Source organism: Palaemon carinicauda, chromosome 15 (assembly GCF_036898095.1).
Source record: "Palaemon carinicauda isolate YSFRI2023 chromosome 15, ASM3689809v2, whole genome shotgun sequence".
Lineage (NCBI taxonomy): Eukaryota > Metazoa > Arthropoda > Malacostraca > Decapoda > Palaemonidae > Palaemon > Palaemon carinicauda.
In genome coordinates, this window is record NC_090739.1 from 55,075,781 (window position 1) to 55,096,814 (window position 21,034).

The 21,034-nt window shown below is 50.6% G+C and overlaps 1 protein-coding gene and 1 pseudogene across 1 annotated transcript in view; one reads left to right on the forward strand and one right to left on the reverse strand.

Annotated features, from left to right (window-relative positions):
- Positions 1 to 21,034, forward strand: part of LOC137654611 (lanC-like protein 3) — a 459,881-nt gene that overhangs the window by 15,958 nt on the left and 422,889 nt on the right. The gene's annotated exons all lie outside the window — the stretch shown is intronic.
- Positions 13,435 to 13,553, reverse strand: LOC137654856 (5S ribosomal RNA; annotated as a pseudogene).

Genomic DNA, 21,034 nt, shown 5'->3' on the forward strand with positions numbered 1-21,034 from the left:
TTGATAGACTCTCTAGCCGGCAAGTGACTTTCTCGGCGACAGAGATCCTAAACCAGGAGAAGGTCGCGAAGTGTGCCCTGCAGGCTACTTCGTGGCTGGATGTCTGGTTGGGGTCTCTGGGCATCCTTTTGTGGTCCGAGGATCTGTCCAAGGAAAGCACTAGGAAGGCCCTGGAGACCTTCCTCCTCTCGGGCACCCGCACCATTGAGTTTCTGGCCCACAAAGTATCAAACTTGTGGGCCAATTCGATCTTGAAACGACGTGATGCAGTGTTAGAGAGGTTCCATTTGAAGGTCTCAACCGTTGAAGTCAGCAAGCTCAGACACTTCCCTTATGGGAAAGAGCCTGTTTGAGCCCGAGGATGTGGAACAGGCAGCTGAGAGGTGGAGGAAATCCAACCAGGATTCTCTCCTCCAAAGGGCTCTCACATCGAAGCCCTACAAACCTCCAGCACCTCAACAGCAACCTGGCCAGTCCAAGACGACGAAACCGGCAGCGGCAGCGAAGACAACGGTGTCCAAACAGCAGCCCTCTCCTGTCAAAGACAAGAGAGGCAAGAAGTCCTCCAGGGGAGGCAAGAATCCTAGGGGGAGCGGCCGAGGCCGCAAACGCTAGGATTGGCAATCCCCCTGCATATCCACCAGTGGGGGGGATGCCTGCAAAGTTGCGCAATCAGGTGGCAGCAACTCTGGGCCGATTCCTGGACGGTTTCTGTAATCAGTCAAGGATATCGCGTCCCGTTCATAACATCTCTACCTCCCCTGACAGCGAATCCAGTGTCGTTGAGCTCCTATGCCATGGGATCGGCAAAGGGGCTAGCCCTACGGGCAGAAGTCGAGATCGTGCTAAAGAAGGATGCTCTCCAAGAGGTCGTCGACGGATCCCCAGGCTTCTTCAGTCGACTCTTTCTTGTAAAGAAGGTGTCTGGAGGCTGGAGACCAGTCATCGACCTCTCAGCTCTGAACAGGTTGTCAGACAAACTCTGTTCAGCATGGAGACAGCAGACACGGTCAGACTTGCAGTGAGACCACAAGACTTCATGTGTACACTGGATCTGAAGGACGCGTACTTCCAGATCCCAATCCATCCATCTTCAAAGAAATAGTACTTAAGATTCAGCCTAGACAACAAGATCTACCAGTTCAAGATGCTGTGTTTCGGTCTCTCCACAGCACCTCTATGTTTTCACCAGAGTGTTCACCCTGATCTCTTCGTGGGCACACAGGATCGGCATTCCTCTACTCCGTTATCTGGATGACTGGCTGATCCTGGCAGACTTGGAGTCGACCCTTCTTCGACACCGGGACAAGCTTCTGGGACTTTGCCAAGATCTAGGGATCATGGTAAATCTCGAGAAGTCTTCTCTGCTTCCATCTCAACGACTGGTATATCTAGGCATGATCTTGGACACCAATCTCCACTAAGCCTTTCCATCAGACGACAGGATAGCGAGGCTGAGGAGGGTCGCAGATCCTTTCCTCAGACGAGAAGAACTCCCAACCCAATCGTGGTTACGTCTCCTCGGTCACCTTTCTTCTCTGGCCCGTCTAGTTCCAAATGGGCGCCTCAGGATGAGATCCCTGCAATGGCGGCTCAAGTCCCGGTGGAATCAAGGTCACGATTCCCCGGACATTTTTGTCCCTATGGGTCCTGCGGAACGGACGGACCTTCAATGGTGGGTGACAGATGAAAACCTCTGAAAGGGAGTGGCTCTTCTCGTCCTCCCCCGGATTTGATGCTGTTCTCGGACGCCTCAAAAGAAGGGTGGGGGGCCCACGTTCTGAACCACAGGACCTCAGGCCTATGGTCAGAATCAGAAAAGTGCCTCCACATAAACCTGCTAGAGATGAAGGCCGTCTATCTGGCACTTCAACAGTTCCGACAGTACCTGGCGGGTCACTCCGTGGTGGTGATGAGCGACAACACCACGGTAGTGGCTTACATCAACAAGCAGGGAGGTACCTTTTCACAACAGCTATCCCATCTTGCAGTAGAGATACTGAGATGGACTGAAGTCCACTCGATTCCACTATCGGCTCGCTTCATTCCAGGCAAAAGGAATGTGCTCGCCGACAGTCTGAGCAGAGCATCCCAGACAGTGAGTACCGAGTGGTCTTTGGATCCTCTAGTAGCCAACAAAGTCCTGACTTTGTGGGGTTCCCCGACGGTGGATCTGTTCGCGACAGCCTTGAATTTCAAGCTTCCGCTGTACTGCTCCCCAGTCCCTGATCCCAAGGCACTCTGGCAAGATGCCTTCCAACAATGGTGGGACAACATCGACGTTTACGCCTTTCCCCCTGTTCTGTCTGATGAGAAGGGTGCTCAACAAGACCAGAATATCGGTCAACCTGTCAATGACCTTAATAGCTCCGCTATGGCATCACGCAGAGTGGTTCCCAGACCTTCTGCAGCTCCTGACAGAACTCCCAAGAGAACTCCCTCTTCGACACGAGCTACTCAAGCAACCACACACCAACATCTTCCACAAAGCCGTAGCATCGCTGCGGCTTCACGCCTGGAGACTATCCAGCATCTCCTCACAGAGAGAGGCTTTTTGCAACAAGTTGCGGAAAGGATGTCTCGACACCTGCGAAAGTCATCCGCAGGAGTCTACCAGGCTAAGTGGAGAGTCTTCTATGGTTAGTGTCGTGGAAGGGGTATCTCTCCACTCGATGCCACTATTCCAGCAATAACGGAGTTTCTTGTGTATTTACGGGAAGAAATGCGCCTTTCAGTCTCGGCAGTGAAAGGCTATCGCTCAGCCTTAAGTCTTGCCTTCAGGCTAAAAGAAATGGACATTTCCTCCTCGCTGGAACTTTCTATACTCATACGAAGTTATGAACTTACCTGCCCTCAGTCGGAAGTGAGACCTCCTCCATGGAACGTGGTTCGAGTCCTCAGGGCTCTTAAGAGACCTCCGTTCGAACCATTACGCCAGGTTTCTGATCGCCAACTGACTTGGAAGACAGTGTTCCTACTTGCTTTGGCCTCGGCCAAGCGAGTCAGCGAACTTCATGGTCTCTCGTATGACATCGCCCATTCAAGGGCATGGGGGGAGGTAACGTTCAGGTTCGTCCCTGAGTTTGTAGCTAGTGCTCAAAATCCAGGAGTGCCGGACCCCCGGTTCGACTCCTTCCGGATTTCGAGTCTCCATTCTGTAACAGATGACCCAGACCATCTACTGTGCCCAGTAAGGAGTCTGAGGCTCTATCTTAAAAGAACAGCTGCAGTTCGTCCTCGAGTGCAAGCATTGTTTGTGAGCACAGGAAGGACGAAGATGAGGGTCACTAAGAATACTATCTCAGCATGGATTCGCAGGGTCATCCACCATTCCCTGAATCCAGACTCTACTCCGTCACGTCGCCCTAGAGCACATGATGTCAAGGGCATCGCTACGTCCCTGGCATTCAAGAGAAATTACTCAGTGACGCAGGTTCTACAAGCAGGGGTTTGGAAGCGTCAAACGACCATCACAGCCCACTACCTGCAAGACGTGACCCACAGAAGGCTCGATACATTCTCTATCGGCCCTGTGGTGGCTGCACAACAGCTGGTCTAAACCTCAGGCTCCTTAATGGACAAGTAGCAGAAGGTTGAGGGCAATGTTACCTGGTTTTAGTCTGCATGAATGAAAAGGTATGCCTGGCCCTTATTCTTTTCTTCATCCTCCCCTCTCTTGGGGAAAGCAGCATCCTGGGTTCTCTGCACAGCTGACCTCAAACCACTGCAGGTAAACCATGCTTCCTTGTGTTCCTAGTATTAAGATAATACTGTCGCGTCCCCCATACCCTTATGAGGTGGTATTGGGAATGTCCTAACCTAGAATTCCAGCTAAATGACTCCAGGTCAACTTCCTAGGATGAGTCACACTTCATTCCCTCACACACAAGCTTACGTAGGCTGCGATCCTTGCAGAGCAAGGTAATTGCGAGGTGCAGGGACTCCTTATCTTGAGTTCTACATACTCAGATACTGAGTCCCCGGGCAAAAGCAAAAGCCAGTACGGCTGGGACTTACCACCCTTCCTAAGGGTTAAGTGACCCTATTTAAATAGCGTGGTTTGTATTTCGGTTACGGAACAAATGACAAATTCGTAGATGATTTGTATTTTTCCTAACCATACAAACCTTAGATATTTAATCAAACTTGGCCGCCAGCCCTGTCCCCCGGGATAAGTCCTACCTCTAAGCAAAGTGAACTAGTTCACCGGTGTGTGAGGGGGAAGGGGTAGCTAGCTACCCCTCTCCTACCCTCTCGCTAACTAGCGAGGGGGTAGTAAACCCTCGTTAAAATTCTAATGGCTCGTCATTTCAGCTACGCCGAAAGTAATACCCTATTTAAATAGCTAAGGTTTGTATGGTTAGGAAAAATACAAATTTATCTACGAATTTGTCCTATTTCACTGACTCGGGCTCCCGAGGCGAGAGCAAAAAGGAAAATCACTTTTTGAGTCAAGTCTTTCAGAGGGCAAGACTCATTGTCCAGACTAGAGGCAAAATGGAGCACCTTATCAAGAGACCAGGAGATGGGTCTCGGTGGAGGTGCAGGACGGAGTCTAGCACATGCCTTTGGAAGCTTGTTAAAGATGTCGTTGGACAGGTCTATCTGGAAGGCGTAAAGTAATGGTCTTGTCAAGGCCGATTTGCAAGTGGAAATCGTGTTGGCTGCTAAGCCTTGTCCATGAAGGTGAATGAAGAAGGACAGACAAAAATCTATAGAGATTTCTGTAGGATTTTTAGCCTTGACGAAGGACACCCACTTCTTCCAGGATGACTCATATTGCCTTCTGGTAGACTTAGTTTTGTATTCCTCTAGGAAGTCTAAACATTTCTTCGAAATCCCAAACCTCTTCTTCACGGCTAGGGAGAGAAAATCATGAGATGAAGGTCTCGGGTTTTCTTTGATGAAGCGAAGACAGTCGACTTCTGAACCTGATGGGAGAGAACTGGGTCTGGCAGAGGGATCAGCTTGGGCTGTAGCTCCAAGACTAGAGGGAACCAGTTGCTCCGGGGCCACTTGGGTGTCACTAGGGCTGCTGTTCCCTTGAAGGTTCTCAGCTTGGTGAGGACTTTCAGCAGAAGGTTGGGTGGAGGGAACAGGTAAATCTTGGACCATCTGTTCCAGTCCAGAGACATGGCGTCCACCGCTTCCGCTCTTGGGTCCTCGTATGGGGCCACGTAAAGAGGAAGTTGCTTGTTGTCGCTCGTCGCGAAGAGGTTAATCTGCAGTTCCGGGACTTGACGGGAGATGAAGGATAATGATCTTGCGTCTAGGGACCATTCCGACTCTATTTGGCTTTTCCTCGATAGAGCGTCCGCCGTCACATTGCAGAATCCTTGTAGGTGAACTGCTGAGAGGGGCCATCTCTTCTTGTCCGCTAGGCGGAAGATGGGCAATAGCACTTGGTTGAGTTGGGGCGATCTTGAGACATCTGACCACAACGGCGCTGTCCAGAGTTAGACGGATGTGGATCGTAGGATGTGGGGACAGTTTCTTCAGAGTAAGAAGAACCGCCATGGCCTCCAAGATGTTGATGTGAAACGTCTTGAATAGGGGAGACCATGTTCCTTGAACTTTTCGCTGATGGGAGTGACCCCCCATCCTTCCAGCGAAGCATCCGTGTGGATGGTGACCGACGGAGGTGGTGGTTGAAGAGGAACTGATCTTTTCAGGTTCTTTGCCTCCGACCATGGATTTAGGAGTGAGCGAAGCCTGGTTGGTAGAGGTCTCTTGAGATCTCTTCGAGCGATGGATGCGTTTCTTCTCCAGACTCCCGATGCATCTTTTAGCTGTGCCCGTAGCACTGGGTCTGTCACAGAGGTGAACTGGAGGGAGCCGAGCACTTGTTCGTGTTGTCGCCTTGAAATCCGTTTGGATTTTAGGAGTCTCTTGACAGATCCCGCTATTTCCTTCCTTTTCTTCAGAGGGATGGAAAGAGGGTGTGACTGAAGGTTCCAATGGATTCCCAGCCATTGAAACTTCTGAGCTGGAGACAGTCGAGACTTTTTGGTGTTGATTTTGAAACCCAGATGTTCCAGGAACTGGGTCACCTTTCTGCAAACACGCGAGCATTCTTCGGAGGATGCTGCCCAAACCAGCCAGTCATCTAGGTAAGCCATCACCTGGACGCCTTGAAGACGTAGCTGTTGGACGATCGTGTCTGCGAGCTTCGTGAAGATTCTTGGAGCTACGTTGAGTCCGAAGGGCATGGCCCTGAAAGCGTACTGCCTTCTTTGAAGCTTGAATCCTAGGTAGGAGGAAGCCTGGTGATTCATTGGAATGTGCCAGTAGGCGTCCGCCAGGTCTATTGAGACCGTGTAAGCCTTGTGAGGTAGTAGGGCTCTTATATGTTGAAGAGTCAGCATCTTGAATTTGTTGTTCGCTATGAATTAGTTGAGAGGGGAAAGTCCAGAATGACTCTGAGTTTGTCGGAGTCCTTCTTGGGAACACAGAATAGTCTTCCCTGGAACCTGGAGGACTTTACCCTCTTGATCACCTTCTTGTTCAAGAGTTCTAGGACGTATTCTTCCAGGACAGGGGTGGAGTGTTGGAAGAATTGGTGGAAGGTTGGAGGTGGTGTTACCCAGCTCCACCCTAGTCCCTTCTTGATGATGCTGTGGGCCCAAGGATCGAAGGTCCAACAATCCTGGAAGTGGCGAAGTCTTTCTCCTACCGGAAGCATTTCATTGGTTCTGGTTTCCCGAGGATTTACCACCTCGGCCGCCTGCTCCCCTCCCTCCTCTCCCTCTAGATGGACGTCGAGAGGAGTCTTTGCCGGAACCTCTACCTTTGGGGCGAAAGGTAGTAGATTGCCTTTCATAGACTGGTGTAAAGACTGGTGACTGAGCCACCACAAGCTGAGGGACCAACTGAAAGGTCTGTTGTGGCTGAGCAACCAACTGGTGAGTAGCGGGTGCCGGAAACTGGCGCTTAGCCTGACGCTGGTGGGGTCGCGGCTTGTTGGACTTCTTCTTGGGTTGGAGGCCTTCATCCTGAGAAGATATCCTCATTCGGGAAATGCCCCACTTGTTGAGAAGGTTCCGGTTCTCAGTGGCGGCTCTGTCAACGATCTCTTTCACGAGGTCGTTAGGAAAGAGATATTTGCCCCAAATGTTGGAGGAAATCAGCTTCCGGGGTTCATGTTTGACGGTGGCATCCGCAAACACTAATTCTCTACAGGCTCTCCGGGCCTTGATGAAGCTATGCAGTACAGGTCCTTCGTCAAGGTGGCAAGGTGGGTCTTTGCAAGAACCATGTAGAAGCCTGGGACCCGAATGTCCCCGGCCATTGTCTCAAGCTGTACCTGAAGGGACAGAGAGGCAGCCAGCCTCTCTTTTGTGTCTTGCTCCTGACGTAGAAGGTACTCGGTGAGCTTGGGGAGGTTCCAACTTTCCTACCGCGAAAGTTAACTGGATATCTTTCCAGCTTTTGTTATCAGGAGGGAGGGCGAGGGAGAGAGGCCTACATTCATCCAATGTAGGGCAGGTTTTCCCTTCCTCCACCGCCTTCAACACTGCCAGCAGGGCCTTTTCGGAGAAAGGAAAGACCATGGTGGTAGGAGCAAGAAAGGACGGGTGCTTCTTGCTTAGGGCCAGCACCTTGGAGTTGGTGTAGCCCCTGCTCTTGAGGCAGTCGGCTAGAAGAGCTTGGGCCTTAGCATGGTCAAATACTATGACCTCCTTAGGCTTGGTCTCCTCCTTGGAGACTGGTTCGGATTTGAGACGGACGTAACAGTCCGGGTAGGCTTCAAAGCTAGGCCAGAACTCCACCTCTTCAAGGGGGACGGCGCCTAGCTTAGGGTTGATAACAATTCGTCCTCTTGTAATGGGCATGTGTTCTGCATGCCACCAAGGGTTTGTCACTGAGCAGGAGGGAAGATCCTTGACGCTGATCTTCTTTGGTGTCTGTTTCGACATACGCATAATCTCCCTCTTAAGGTCCGCATGCCCTTGGCGGAACTTCTCATCCAGGAGTGCCACTAGAGCTTGGAGGGTATCCTGGGTGCCCACCACTGCAGGTACTGGAGTGGCGGAGGTAGAGGGGACTGGTTCCGAAATGGCAACGGAAGAAACAGAAGGGGTGCGGGCGACCTCGCCCTCGGAGTCTGGAGTGTCCACTTGGTCTTCCTCTTCTTGACCCTCAGCCATCAGGGTCCTTTCGGTATTATCCGACACATCTGACATCTTCTCCACTTCGTCGATATGACAGTCTTGGAGAGCGTCCGAAACGTCCGGTTCAACCGTCAGTTGGACGCAGGGGATCTCAGGCTTGGGAATGACGGCATTCGCAGATGCCTTAGAGCATCCTTTCGTTTGGGAGATAAGGCCCCGTGGCGTTCTTTTGGAAACCACGCACCCACTTGCGTAGTTTCTCTCGGGCGATGTCCCTGGCCTCCGCTGACGGAGGGTTGTCGAACGCCTCATCGAACAGGTTCTTGCATACAGTGCAGACCTGCGGGTCCCAATAACGAAGGTTCCCTTTGGAGATTGAACAGCCGGCGTGGGTTCGGCACACCAGGTGGCCATAGAACTCGGGGCGACGAACGCTGCAGAAGGCGCTCTCACACCGCATGTACTCCTCCTGTAAAAGAAAGGCAAATGAGTCTTTGGAAGTCAATAACAGTATGACTTACAGTAATCTTAGATTAGTATTAAAGTTATCAAACTTATAATATAAGATTCCTTTTCATGAATAAGCTTAGGATAGATAAGCTAGAAAAGAGGCAGGAAAGACACATACTAGTGCAACACACCCACCCAATTGCCGTGACCCCACACCATAACTAATTCTAAGAGCTCTTCATGAGCCCTAGGCAGAGGAAGAAACATCCACATTGGATGAGCCAAGCTTAGGCATCCTCCGAGGAATTAGATACAGTGAGAGGGGGAGCTGAATTCATTCAGTATACTGTAGAAGAAAAAGGAGGGATAGATCTAATCCCCCTTATTCAGGTTAGGTCCCGGCAAGAGACTGCGCATAGATGCACAGAATATTCTGGAAAATTTTTACTGTACAACTATACACAATAGTTTTCAGTCTAGGGTATATATTATACCATAGATGTACTGGCTATTATCCATAGCTGCACAATAATCACTGCCGGCAGGGGGAAGGAGTGACTGTCCACTGTATAGCCAAGATGGATGGCGCCGGCAGCGTGACGGCATGCCGGAAGCGCGCCTGGCGCCGGCAATTCTCCATCAAGGGAAGACACCTTTATGTGATGGCAGATCGCCGGCAAGTCGGCGGCCCCCGGCAGCCGGCAAGTGACCGGCAAAGGTATACCGACACTGACATCATTCAATGAGACAAATAGGATACCGAAGACACTGTCGGCTGTCGCCGGCAGAGTGGAGGTGGCAGTGGACCGGCACTGAGAGAGAGAGGGATAGGACAGGAGGAGAGAGAGGGAAGGGTAGTACTCGACACCTATACCCCTTCTTCCTCTGGAAGGAGTGTTCAAATGAAAGGGAGAGGGTGGCAACCTTTCATCCAGTCGCAACAGAGCCGGCAATCGGCTATAGTTGCCGGTGGCGGCCCAAGGGAGGACCGAAGAACACTCAAAGATAGTGAGGTCTTCCGCCAGCAGACCGACCTGTCGTATGCTATCCCATAGTTCGACTATATGCGGGAAGCATAGCTGTTCGGACCAACCAACGAAAGGACCAAGCCGAACCTACGACCCGCCGGCACGCGGTGGAGTTGTAGGACGGCGGCCAGGGGTGTGATGGCTAAGCCAGCACAAAAGGATAGAGGGGGAGGGGTAAGGGTCCTGAGGGGGAATGTAGGGGGGAGGCGTAGCTCCCACCGGCACTCCCAGGGGTGGGGATTCTGTTCAGGGCTAGCCTATCTAGGTAGGAAGAATCCATTCTCCAGCCTAGGGTAGGTTAGTACAGAGAAGGTACAGCACTAGTGTCCTGTCCTAAACTATAAGGAGCAGAATCCCTTTGGACTGCCTAACCTGGGCTAGTGGAGCTAGCCCCCCAAACCAGGAAAGACAGGGGTTAGGACAAGTCGCTAGGCCACAGGGAGGAAGGGTCTTAACCCAACCAAGTGTGGACTAGGGGGAAAAGCAGAGCCCCTCCACCTTCACCCACCAGCAGGGACCAGAAGGAGAGTACATTCTCCTAATGGGGAGTTGGAGGCAAACGACTGGTACTCTGAGGTTCTGTCCCAAACTCAAAGCGCATGTACTATGGCAAGGAGTGGGGAAAGAAAAATCCTAGCCTAACCTTACCCGAATGCATTCGAGGTAAGGAGGGGTAGGATGTAGCCTAGGCTACCTCAGAGGGAGGAGATTACCTTAGATAAGGTAACTGGGGAGGTGAGAAAGTATACAAGAGCCCTAGCGTTAGGTTAGGGGCAAGGGAGACGACTACCAAGATCACCGAAACACCTCGTATACTTCCTAAAAGGCGAAAAAACATATGTGCAATCACTGAATCTTATATGTATAAATGCCTATATCTTTATTTTGTAGTTTAACACTAGGAACACTTATTATATCATGCAAGAAAGTAAACAAGGACGCTTAGGCTATCGAGCCTAGGGGCTAGGCTAGCAATCTAGTATGACAAATTCGAAGATAATTTGTATTTTTCCTAACCATACAAACCTTAGCTATTTACATTGGGTTTACCTTTTAGCGCAGCTGAAATGGCGAGCCATTAGAATTTAACGAGGGTGTATTACCCCCGCGCTAGTTAGCGGGGGGGTAGGGGAGTGGTAGCTAGCTACCCCTCCCCCCCCCTCACACACAGGTGAATGCTCACTTTCACTTAGAGGTAGAACTTGTCTTGGGGGACAGGGCTGCCGGGCAAATATGTGTAAATAGCTAAGGTTTGTATGGTTAGGAAAAATACAAATTATCTTCGAATTTGTCATTTGTTCCGTAACCGAAATACAAACCACGCTATTTACATTGGGTGACTTACCCCTTAGGTAGGGTGGAAAGTCCTCAGCCATACTGGCTTTGGCTTTACCCGGGGAATCAGAATCCGAGTGAGTCGCACTCGAGAAAAGGAGTCCCTGCACCTCACAAGTTCCTTGCTCCGCAAGGAACCGTGTGGCCTACATAAGCTTGTGTGTGAAGGAAGAAGTGTGACCCGTCCTAGGCAGTTGACCTGGAGTTCCAGAAGGAACTCTGGGTTAGGACGTTCCCAATACCACCTCGTCAGGGTATGGGGGACGCGACAGTATTGACTCAATACTCGGAACACAAGGAAGCATGGTTTACCTGCAGAGGTTCGAGGTCAGCTATGCAGAGACCAGGATGCTGCTTCCCCGTAGAGGGGATGATGAAGAAAGAAATAAGGGCCAGACTTACTTCTTTCGTTCATGCAGACTAAAACCTGATAACAATGCCCTCAACCTTCTGCTACCTGTCCAAAAGGGAGCCTGAGGTTAGACTAGCTGTTGTGTAGCCACCACAGAGCGATAGAAAACGTATCGAAACTCCTGTGGGTCACGCCCTGCTGGAAGCGGGCTGCAAAGGTCATTAGACGCTTCCAGACTCCAGCTTGTAGCACCTGCGTCACAGAGTAGTATTACTCGAAGGCGAGGGACGTTGCGATGTATCCAACATCGCACTGTAGGGCGACGTGACGGGGGAGGGTCTGGAGACAGGTCGAGATGAATGTCCTTGAGTCCGAGCTGAAGAGGTATACTGGTGACTCTCCCCGTGTCCTCCTTGTGCTCCCAAATCGGCTGCAACTGAGGACAAACTGCAGCTGTTCCCAAAGCTAACCTCTCGATTCCTTTACTGGCAAGAAAGAGAAGGTTTTGGGACATCAGATACAGAATGGAGACTCGAAATCTTGAAGGAATTGGACCGAAGGGCCGGGACCCCAAGATTCTGAGTCTAGCCAACAACTCAGGAGCGAACCTGAATGTTGCCTTCCCCTCTTCCTTAGAAAGGGCGGAGTCGTACGAGACCAAGAAGATTGCTTACACACTGGCCGCGGCCAGAGTAAGCAGGAGACCCAAGACGGAATACAATCCGAGGCCTGTCGTAAAGGGTCTTGAGAAGATCTCTTAAGGGACTAAAAAGTCCGAGCCATGCTCCAAGTTGGAGGTCTCACTCCGACTAGGGCAGGGACGATCGTAGCTTCGCATGAGCGAGGAAAGATCCAGCGGGCCTTTAAGCCTGAAGGCCAGGGAAAGGCTGAGCGACAGGCTTCATTGCCGAGAGCGGAAAGGAGTTTCCTCCCGCCGAAAGGCAATAAGACCGTTATTGCTGGAGAAGAGGCCTCAAGGGAAGAGGTATATCTCCCACGGCACCAACCACCGAAGACTCTTCACTTCGCCTGGAAGACCCCTGGGGATGACTATCGCAGATGACGCGACTGTAGCGGGTTGTCTCTTCTTGAGGAGGAGGCGTAGTGTCTCCAGGCATGAAGCCGAAGCGACGCCCCGGTTCGTGAAAGATGTTGCAGTGTGGTTGTTTGAGTAGTCTGTGCCGTGGGAGAAGCTCTCCCGGGAGTTCCGTCAGGGGAAGCAGAGGGTCCAAAAACCGTTCTGCGCATAGTCCCAGTGGAGCTCTCCCATTGAAAGGTTGACAGACAACCTGGTCTTGTTGAGACCCATTCTCCACAGACAAAAAGGAGGGAAGACGCAGGCGTCGAAGTTGTCCCACCATCACCGGAATGCATCTTGCCAGAGTCTCGGGGTCTGAGACTGGGGGGAAGAACAGCGGAAGCTTGAGGTTCCAAGCTGTCGCGATCAGGTCCCCCAGACCAGGACTTGCTGGTTACTCAAGGCCAAAGACCCCCAGGTACACTCTCTCTACGAGGCTCTGCTCGGATAGTCGGAGAGAACATTCCTCTGCCTGGAATGAGAGAGCCAATGGTGGTATTGAGAGTATCTCAATCATCTCGGTATCTCTACTGCAAGATGTGAAGGTGTGGAGATGCGTCCCCTGCTGGTTAGAACACGCCAGAATCATGAAGTCGACGTGCACGGAGCGACTCGGCAGGAGCTGTAGGATCTGTAGAGGGGCCAGACTACGGCCCCTAAGCCTGCCTGAATGACGGAGAGGTATCCTTCAGGTCCTGACCATAGGCCTGGACCAGAACATGCCCCCCCCCGTTTTCTTTGACGAGTCCGAGAACAGCATCAAGAATGTGGAGAAAGGACGAGAATATCCACTCCCATCAAAAGGTTCCATAGGTCAACACCCATTGCAGGTCTAATAGTTCCGCTGGTCCCATAGGGGCCAGGAAGTCCGGTTAATCGTTGCCTGAAACCACCGGAACTTGGACCGCCCCACATGGAACTTATCCTGAGGCGACCGTTCGGAACTATAGACGGGTCAATGAGGAAAGGAGAACTAGGAAACGTTCCAAGGTAGGGCTGAAAGCTCTGCTTGACTGAGAACAGGTACTGCGACTCTCCTCAGCCTTGCCACAGTCAACTGAAGGGAAGGCTCGGAGGAGGTGGCAACAGAATCTGGCGTCCCCAGGTGGTCACCCATCCAAGTACCGACCAGAACCAACGTTGCTTAACCTCGCTGGACGGACGAGAAGCGGGGTTTCCAACGTGGTAAGGCCGTTGACTCAATATCATGGCCAGATACTCCAGATGTTGAGGCCGAAGAAGAGAAGGCTCCTAGCAAAATACCATGAACCCACACTCATGGTAAGCATCCGGAAGCTTGTCCCGGCGCTGAAGAAGGTCGAACCCGAGCCTACCGGAGTTGACCAGCCCTCCAAAAAGCGAAGGAGGCGGAAGCCTGCACCTGAGCGGCCATGAGGAAAGCAGGGAGAGTTCTCTGGGGAAAAAAACCTGGGATGCCACGGCGGGATCGCCACACTGCATCATAAGCAGGAATACCTGCAGTCTAGGCTGAATTCCACGAGCTCCTTGGAAGATGGATGGAATGGAAACTGAAAGTACTCGTCCTTCCGATCCAGGGTTTAAGGAGTCCTGTCGCCTCGTTACCAGTCTGATCGATTCTGCTGTTCTACGCTGGACGAAGTTTGTTTGACAAACTTGATCAGGGCTGAGAGGTCGACTACGGAACTCCCGTCTCAGATACTTCCTTACAAGAAAGGATCGACTGAAGAAGCCGGGGGTGAAGCCGTCGATGATCCTATGGAGGACCTTCTCCTAAGGTATGGATCATTCTGGCCAAACGGGCAACTCTTGCCGACCCTATGGCATAGAGGTTCAGAGACACTGAATTCGCTGACAGAGACGGCAGGCGCGATATCCTTGGCTGATCACAGAGATCATGCGGGAATGGGCATCGGGAAGCTGTCATCCGGATGAGTAACCTTAAGCATCCTCCCAGCGTGAAACCTGCAAGGGGGGGGGTTGCCAATCCTAGAGTTCGTGAACTCTGCCGCTCCCTTTAGGACTATGGCGCCTCCCATGCCATCTGTTTCTGACAGGAGGAAACTGCAATTGGACACCTTGTCTCAGTTGTCGTAGCCGATAACTTAGGCCGACGTGGTTGAAAGAAAAAGGCGCTGGAGCCCTGCAGAGTCTGGAAGAAAGCGCCTTGGAGGAGTGAAAACGGAAGTTGACTTCCTCCGCACAGCCGCTGTCTAAGTCTCTGTCCTTGGGCACAAACAAACTCTTCTCAAGGATGGAAGGGTGTCTGAGGTTGTCGACATCCACGGATGAGACACCCGAAAGGAAGCCCTCGGTCAGCGCGTCCAGATGGTCCAACATCGAGCTTGCCCGCAAGTTAGATACTGTACTTAACGACGAAACGCCAAGGTGCCTGAGCCCGAGAGGAGGAAAGTACCCATGACCTTCCTGTAGCTTCCTTGAACCAAACCTCGGGCCGTAACCGAGGAGGGAAAGGACCTGGTAAGCCCCCTACATGAGGTGGAGAAGAGGAAGGGGTAAGCAGTCACCCCTTGGCCGATGGAGAAATCTCGAACGGAAAGCCCCCCGCCAAAAATCCTTCCAGGGAATGACAGGGAAGGGCTAACCCAGGTTCTGGAAAGAGGAGTGTTGCTCAGACCTCCCTGAAGATTCTTCCTATTCTTGCAAGTGCCATGCTCTGCGTTTACGGGGTGAGGCCATGTTCTGGAAATACGCTCCAGAAGAACTCGCCAGGCTGGCCATGCTGCGAAAACCCCAATGGGAATCGTGGTCGCAATCGCCCTGGAGCTCGCGCGATGGTAAATCAATGATTTGCGCGTGGGCGAACGTGGAGGCGCCCATGCGCGGTCACGCAGGAACGCAAACGAAGGTGAGCGAAGGAGCGCAGAAGGAGGGCGAGCGTGGAAGGAAGGGCGAGAGCTGGTGGTCGGCGAGTGATAGCCCATAGGCGAGCAATGGATACTGCAAAAATTAAGCCGACGTTCGTGCGAAGAAACACTGTAGGTTCGCGCGACGGGACACCGTCGGTTCGCGCGACGGAACCCCGTCGGTTCGCGCGACGGAACCCCGTCGGTTCGCGCGACGGAACCCCGTCGGTTCGCGCGACGGAAACCGTCTGTTCGCGCAATGGAATACCGTTGGTTCGCGCGCGGGCGAACATTGGAGAGCATATGCGCGGGCGCGCATGAGCGTAGACGTGCAGGCACGCGGGCGTGCGGTCGCGCAGGAACGTGGGCGTGTGACCGCGCAGGCACGCGGGTGAGCACAGGCGGTTGGGAGACCGATGGCGCGTTGACGAGCGATGGTGCGTTCTGGCAGGGCGATAGCCCGCAGGAGAGTGACGGAGCGTTGGCAAGTGATGGCGCGTCGGCAAGTGATGGCGCGTCGGCAAGCGATGGCGCGTTGGCGAGTGGTGGTGCGTTAATAAAACGCTAGCGAGCAGATGAAGAATCGCGCGGGTGCATAGGCGATTGCCAACGTGAGAGAGACTAGTGATGGTTAGCACGCATCGCGCTAACAGAAGGCGCACAGGTGCATCAGGAAGGTGAGCGCTGAAGCCAGCTGTTAATCAGGCGATCCCGTTGGCGCCCATTGGTGCGCGGCAAAGAAGGGCGCGCAGATGTGCGCTGGCGATTGAAGAAAGCTGGCGCACAGAAGGACAGAAGAAAAGGTGAGCGCTGGGGAGCAGGAGGAAGATCTACGGCAAGACTCAGCTACCGGAGATCGTGGTCCACAGCAGGCGAGCGCTAGATCGCTACTGATGGTGGTCAGGGGAACTGACACGCGTGGCAGATCGATGGCGATCGTTGACGCGTAGGAGATCGCTGGCGAGCAGGTGAACGTTGACGCGTCTAAGGTCGCTGGCGAGCTGATGATCGCTGACGAGCAGAAGGCAACGCGTGGAAGCCTGCGCATAGAAGAAGAGTCCTTGACCCAGACCTGAACCGAATTTCTAGATCGCGAGGGCGAACGTGGGCGCACAGGGCGCGTAACAGGAACCAACAGGAACAGCAGAGATGATCATCATGAGAGCGCTGACGAACAGGAGAGCGCTGACGAACAGGAGAGCATTGGCGAACAGGAGAGCATTGGCGAACAGGAGAGCGCTAGCGATCAGGAAGCGCTGATGAGCAGGAGAGCGCCTGTGTGCTAACACTGAGCAGGAGCAGGCCGGAAGACCGATGCCTGTCCGCCAGGAGACTGATGTCCATCGGAAGACCGTTGTCCATCGGGAAGACCGTTGTCCGTCGGGAAGACCGTTGCCCGTCGGAAGACGAGGTCAGACTGCTGTCCATCTGCACCAGGGCGGATGTAGGAGTTGTAGGCTGCAAACGTAGATTCAGAAAGGCGCCTCTTAGCACCCTTATAGGGAGATGAGAGGCCCTTACGACGAGGCGGACGGTGAGCCTTACGGCGAAGGAGGCCAACAGCAACAGCAGCAGAAGAATCCTCCGAAGAGGAGTCTCTATGAGTGTACTTTCTCGCGAACGAAAGAGAAACACTTCGTAGAAGAGACTGGTCAGCCAGTGACCTAAAAGGAACAATCCTCCGAAGAGGGGCTCCTGCAGTTGCCCAGCCCCTTGAGCGAAACTGCAGGTGTGACCGCTCAGCACCAAGAGCATAGTCGCACGAAAAAAAGGCAAGAGAAGAACCCCCCAAAAGGGGAAAAACTCAAGCCTGGACAGGAAAAACTTCCCTCGGAAGGAAAGTTACCCACCCAAGGAGGCAAGCCTCCTGAGTTCTAAAATGAACTGGAGAGCTGTCAATCGTCACGGGAGTACTTCCAGTAGAAGGAGACACGCCCCTGACGAAAATCCAAAGGGGAGGCAGCAACAGCCGAATCCCCAGGCCTCCACAAGACAGCTCACACCGTAGCCATATTACAGAAACGAACTAGATCGGTAACTGTAAAAAAATAAAAACAAAAAACATTAGTACACATTCATTCCCCCGGGAAGGCTCCGAAGAGGAATCCCGAGGGAAAGGAAACAAGAATTACACAACAGGCACGTGCCCTCACAACCACTTACACTCACGGAAGGAGAGCTGTAACCAGAACAGAATTACAGTGAACCCTCGCTACTTCGCGGTTCGACAATCGCGGTTCGACAATCGCGGATTCACCACTTCGCGGGTTTTTTCCATAACCCATATATATATACATATCGCGGATTTTCCGGAAAATTCGAAAATACCGCGAAATCTGAAGACAACCAAATACGATATTTTGTTACCTGTAATTCCATTAATACTGTAATTAGTAATATCTGCTCTTACTGATTGTTCATTGCATTACATATGATATATAATTCAGCACAGAAAGAAATAAAACACGAAAAGAGAATGTGATCATACGATAATGTACTGTATACAGTACGTAGTAAAATTAAATCGAACATGAAACGCAAATCAGATGCAGTCATACAATATTAGAATGGTGTACAGTAAGGCTGCTGTTGACTACAGTACTACTGTACGTACAGTACTACAAATGTAATGGATGTGCTTCTTTTCCATGAATCTTTTGTATGTATACGTACGTAGTACTGCATCCAATAATATTCTTTGTTGCAAAAATCGCATTTCGAATAAGTGTACGAGAGAGAGAGATAGAGAGAGAGAGAGAGACACACACATCCTACAACAAAAGCGTAAAATAGCGTACGTAAAGCTGTATTATTATTATTGTTATTATTATTATTATTGTTGTTGTTGTTAATAAAATTATTATTGTTATTATTATTATCATTATTATTATTATTATTACTGTATTACTGTACTGTACTGTATTATCATACGATAATTCAGTACTGTATACAGTACGTAGTAAAATTAAATCGAACATGAAACGCAAATCAGATGCAGTCATACAATACGTATTAGAATGGTGTACAGTAAGGCTGCTGTTGACTACTGTACTACTGTACGTACAGTACTACAAATGTAATGGATGTGCTTCTTTTCCATGAATCTTTTGTATGTATACGTACATAGTACAGTACTGCATCCAATAATATTCTTTGTTGCAAAAATCACATTTCGAATAAGCGTACGAGAGAGAGAGAGAGAGAGAGAGAGAGAGAGAGAGAGAGAGACACACACACATCCTACAACAAAAGCGTAAAATAGCGTACGTAAAGCTGTATTATTATTATTGTTATTATTATTATTATTGTTGTTGTTGTTAATAAAATTATTATTGTTATTATTATTATCATTATTATTATTATTACAGTACTGTACTGTATTATTATCATTATTTATTATTATTACGGTATTATTAATCTACGTACGTTCGGTATGCGCGGGGCATCTTCTATGAGTTGGTAACCTACGCATCATAGTACTGTAAGACGGGTTGTGATTGGTTCAAGCGCTGATAGATGACGAATCAGAACTCAAGTTTTGTTATCTAGCCTGTGATTGGTGTTTTGCCATCATCTCCTACCCGCAGCATCTAGGTTCTCGCGGGGCTGGATCATCCACTTTCTCTTACCGCGACTTTTTTAAGTTGAACTTTTTGTCAAATCCTACTGTAATGGCTCCCAAGCGTTCTGCTTCTCTTAAGGCTGGTAGTGAGCCTAAACGCCACCGAAGGATGATGACGATAGCTGAGAAGGTTACGCTTCTCGACATGTTAAAAGATGGTAGAAGTTACGCGGCCGCTGGCCGCCATTTTGGCATCAACGAATCTACTGTTCGCTATATCAAGAAGGACGAGGCGAACATTAGAAAGACGGCTGCAATCACCTTTAGCAGATCAGCGAAGCGAGTCGTTACAACGCATAATAAAACGATCGTACGCATGGAAGGTGCTTTAGCTGTGTGGATTGCCGACTGCCGGAAGAAGAACATAGCGTTGGATACGAACACCATCCAAACAAAGGCTTTGAGCTTATATGAGAATTTTGCTGCAAAGGAACCTAAAGACGACGACGGCAACCATGCTGAAGATGATGATGATGCAGATGATCCTCAACCAGGGACATCCACTGATTCCCAGCCTCAGAAACGTTTTTTCCGCCAGCAAAGGATGGTTCGCGAAGTTTCAGAAACGCTTCGCCCTGAAAAGCGTTTCCCTGCATGGGGAGTCTGCTTCCGCTGACACTGCCGCTGCTGAAACTTACGTGAACCAGACGTTCAAGAATATTATCGCCGAAGGTGGATACAAGCCGGAACAAGTCTTTAATATGGATGAGACCGGCTTGTTTTGGAAGAGAATGCCGTCGCGAACTTTCCTGTTCAAAGAGGAAGCCAAAGCCTCTGGCTTTAAAGCATTCAAGGATCGCGTTACCCTCGTGATGTGTGGCAATGCTGCTGGATTTTTGCTAAAGCCGGGGCTTATTTATAAGTCGAAAAATCCTCGCGCTTTGAAAAATAAAAATAAGAATCTCCTTCCCGTGTACTGGATGCATAATCAAAAAGCATGGATTACGAAGATGCTGACCTCCAACTGGTTCCATCAGTGTTTTATCCCGCAAGTCAGCAAATATGTCGTAGAGAAGGGCTTGCCATTCAAGATCCTTCTCCTTATGGATAACGCTGGTGGACACGCAACTGACCTGTCGCATGAGGGCATTCAGGTTGAGTTCCTGCCACCCAACACCACGTCATTAATTCAACCGATGGACCAGGGGGTTATCAGGGCGTTCAAGGCCCTCTACACGAAGAACACCTTGGCGGACCTCGTTGCGTGTGTGGATGCTGCCCAAGATGATGAGGATGAAGATTTTAACTTGAAGGCGTACTGGCAGCAGTACACCATAGCCACGTGCCTGCAGAATATTCAGAAGGCACTTCAAGAGATGAAACCTGCAACCGTGAATGCGAGCTGGAAGAAGTTGTGGCCCGAGATTGTTTACGACGACAAGGGATTTACTCCGTCGGAAATCCAACACTCTGCAATACGCAAATCTGTGCAGTTGGCTGCCATAATTGGAGGTGACGGATTTGGCGACATGACGACTGAAGACGTCGACGAGTTGTTGGACTGCCATTCCCAGCCCCTAACTGACGCAGATCTCGAAGACCTGACGAAATCGGCAAGCGAAGAAGAGAGTGAAACCCAGGAAGAGACCCAAGAAAATGTCGAAGAAACGGGCTTAACATTAGAACGGCTTGCCAAGGCCTGCAACCATGCGAAGGAGTTGAAAGAAATGTTGCAAGAGTGGGACGAGGATATGGTTCGTTCGATGCAATTCTGCAACAAGATCGATGAAGACATGACTCCCTACAAAATGCTCTTGGATCGAAAAAAGAAGCAGCGGCAACAACTTCCGATCACAATGTTCTTCCAGCCTCGCAAAAAAGAGCCAGTTCCTCCTGCTAGTACGCCTTCGGAAGAAATTGAAGAAGTTTCCTAGGAAGAAGTTGAAGAGGTGTCCCAGGAAAAGACACCTCCGTCTGAAGAGACGTAAAATACTACCTGGCTGCACAGTAGAACACATCATCAGCTTCATCATCATCATTTCTACTGTGCAGCAAATTCATCGCCATCATCATTCAAGTTTTTCTTCAACTTTTTCGTGGTGAGTACAGTAACAATCTTTATTTTTTACTTTAATATTCTTACTGTACATTCTAAAACTGTATTTGTGCCTGTTTTATAGTTTAGTACTGAACGTACTGTATGCATTAAGTTAAAGGGAAGGTTTTAAAAGTCTACATGTTGTAACCTATCATATTTTTTTTGTTTAAAATT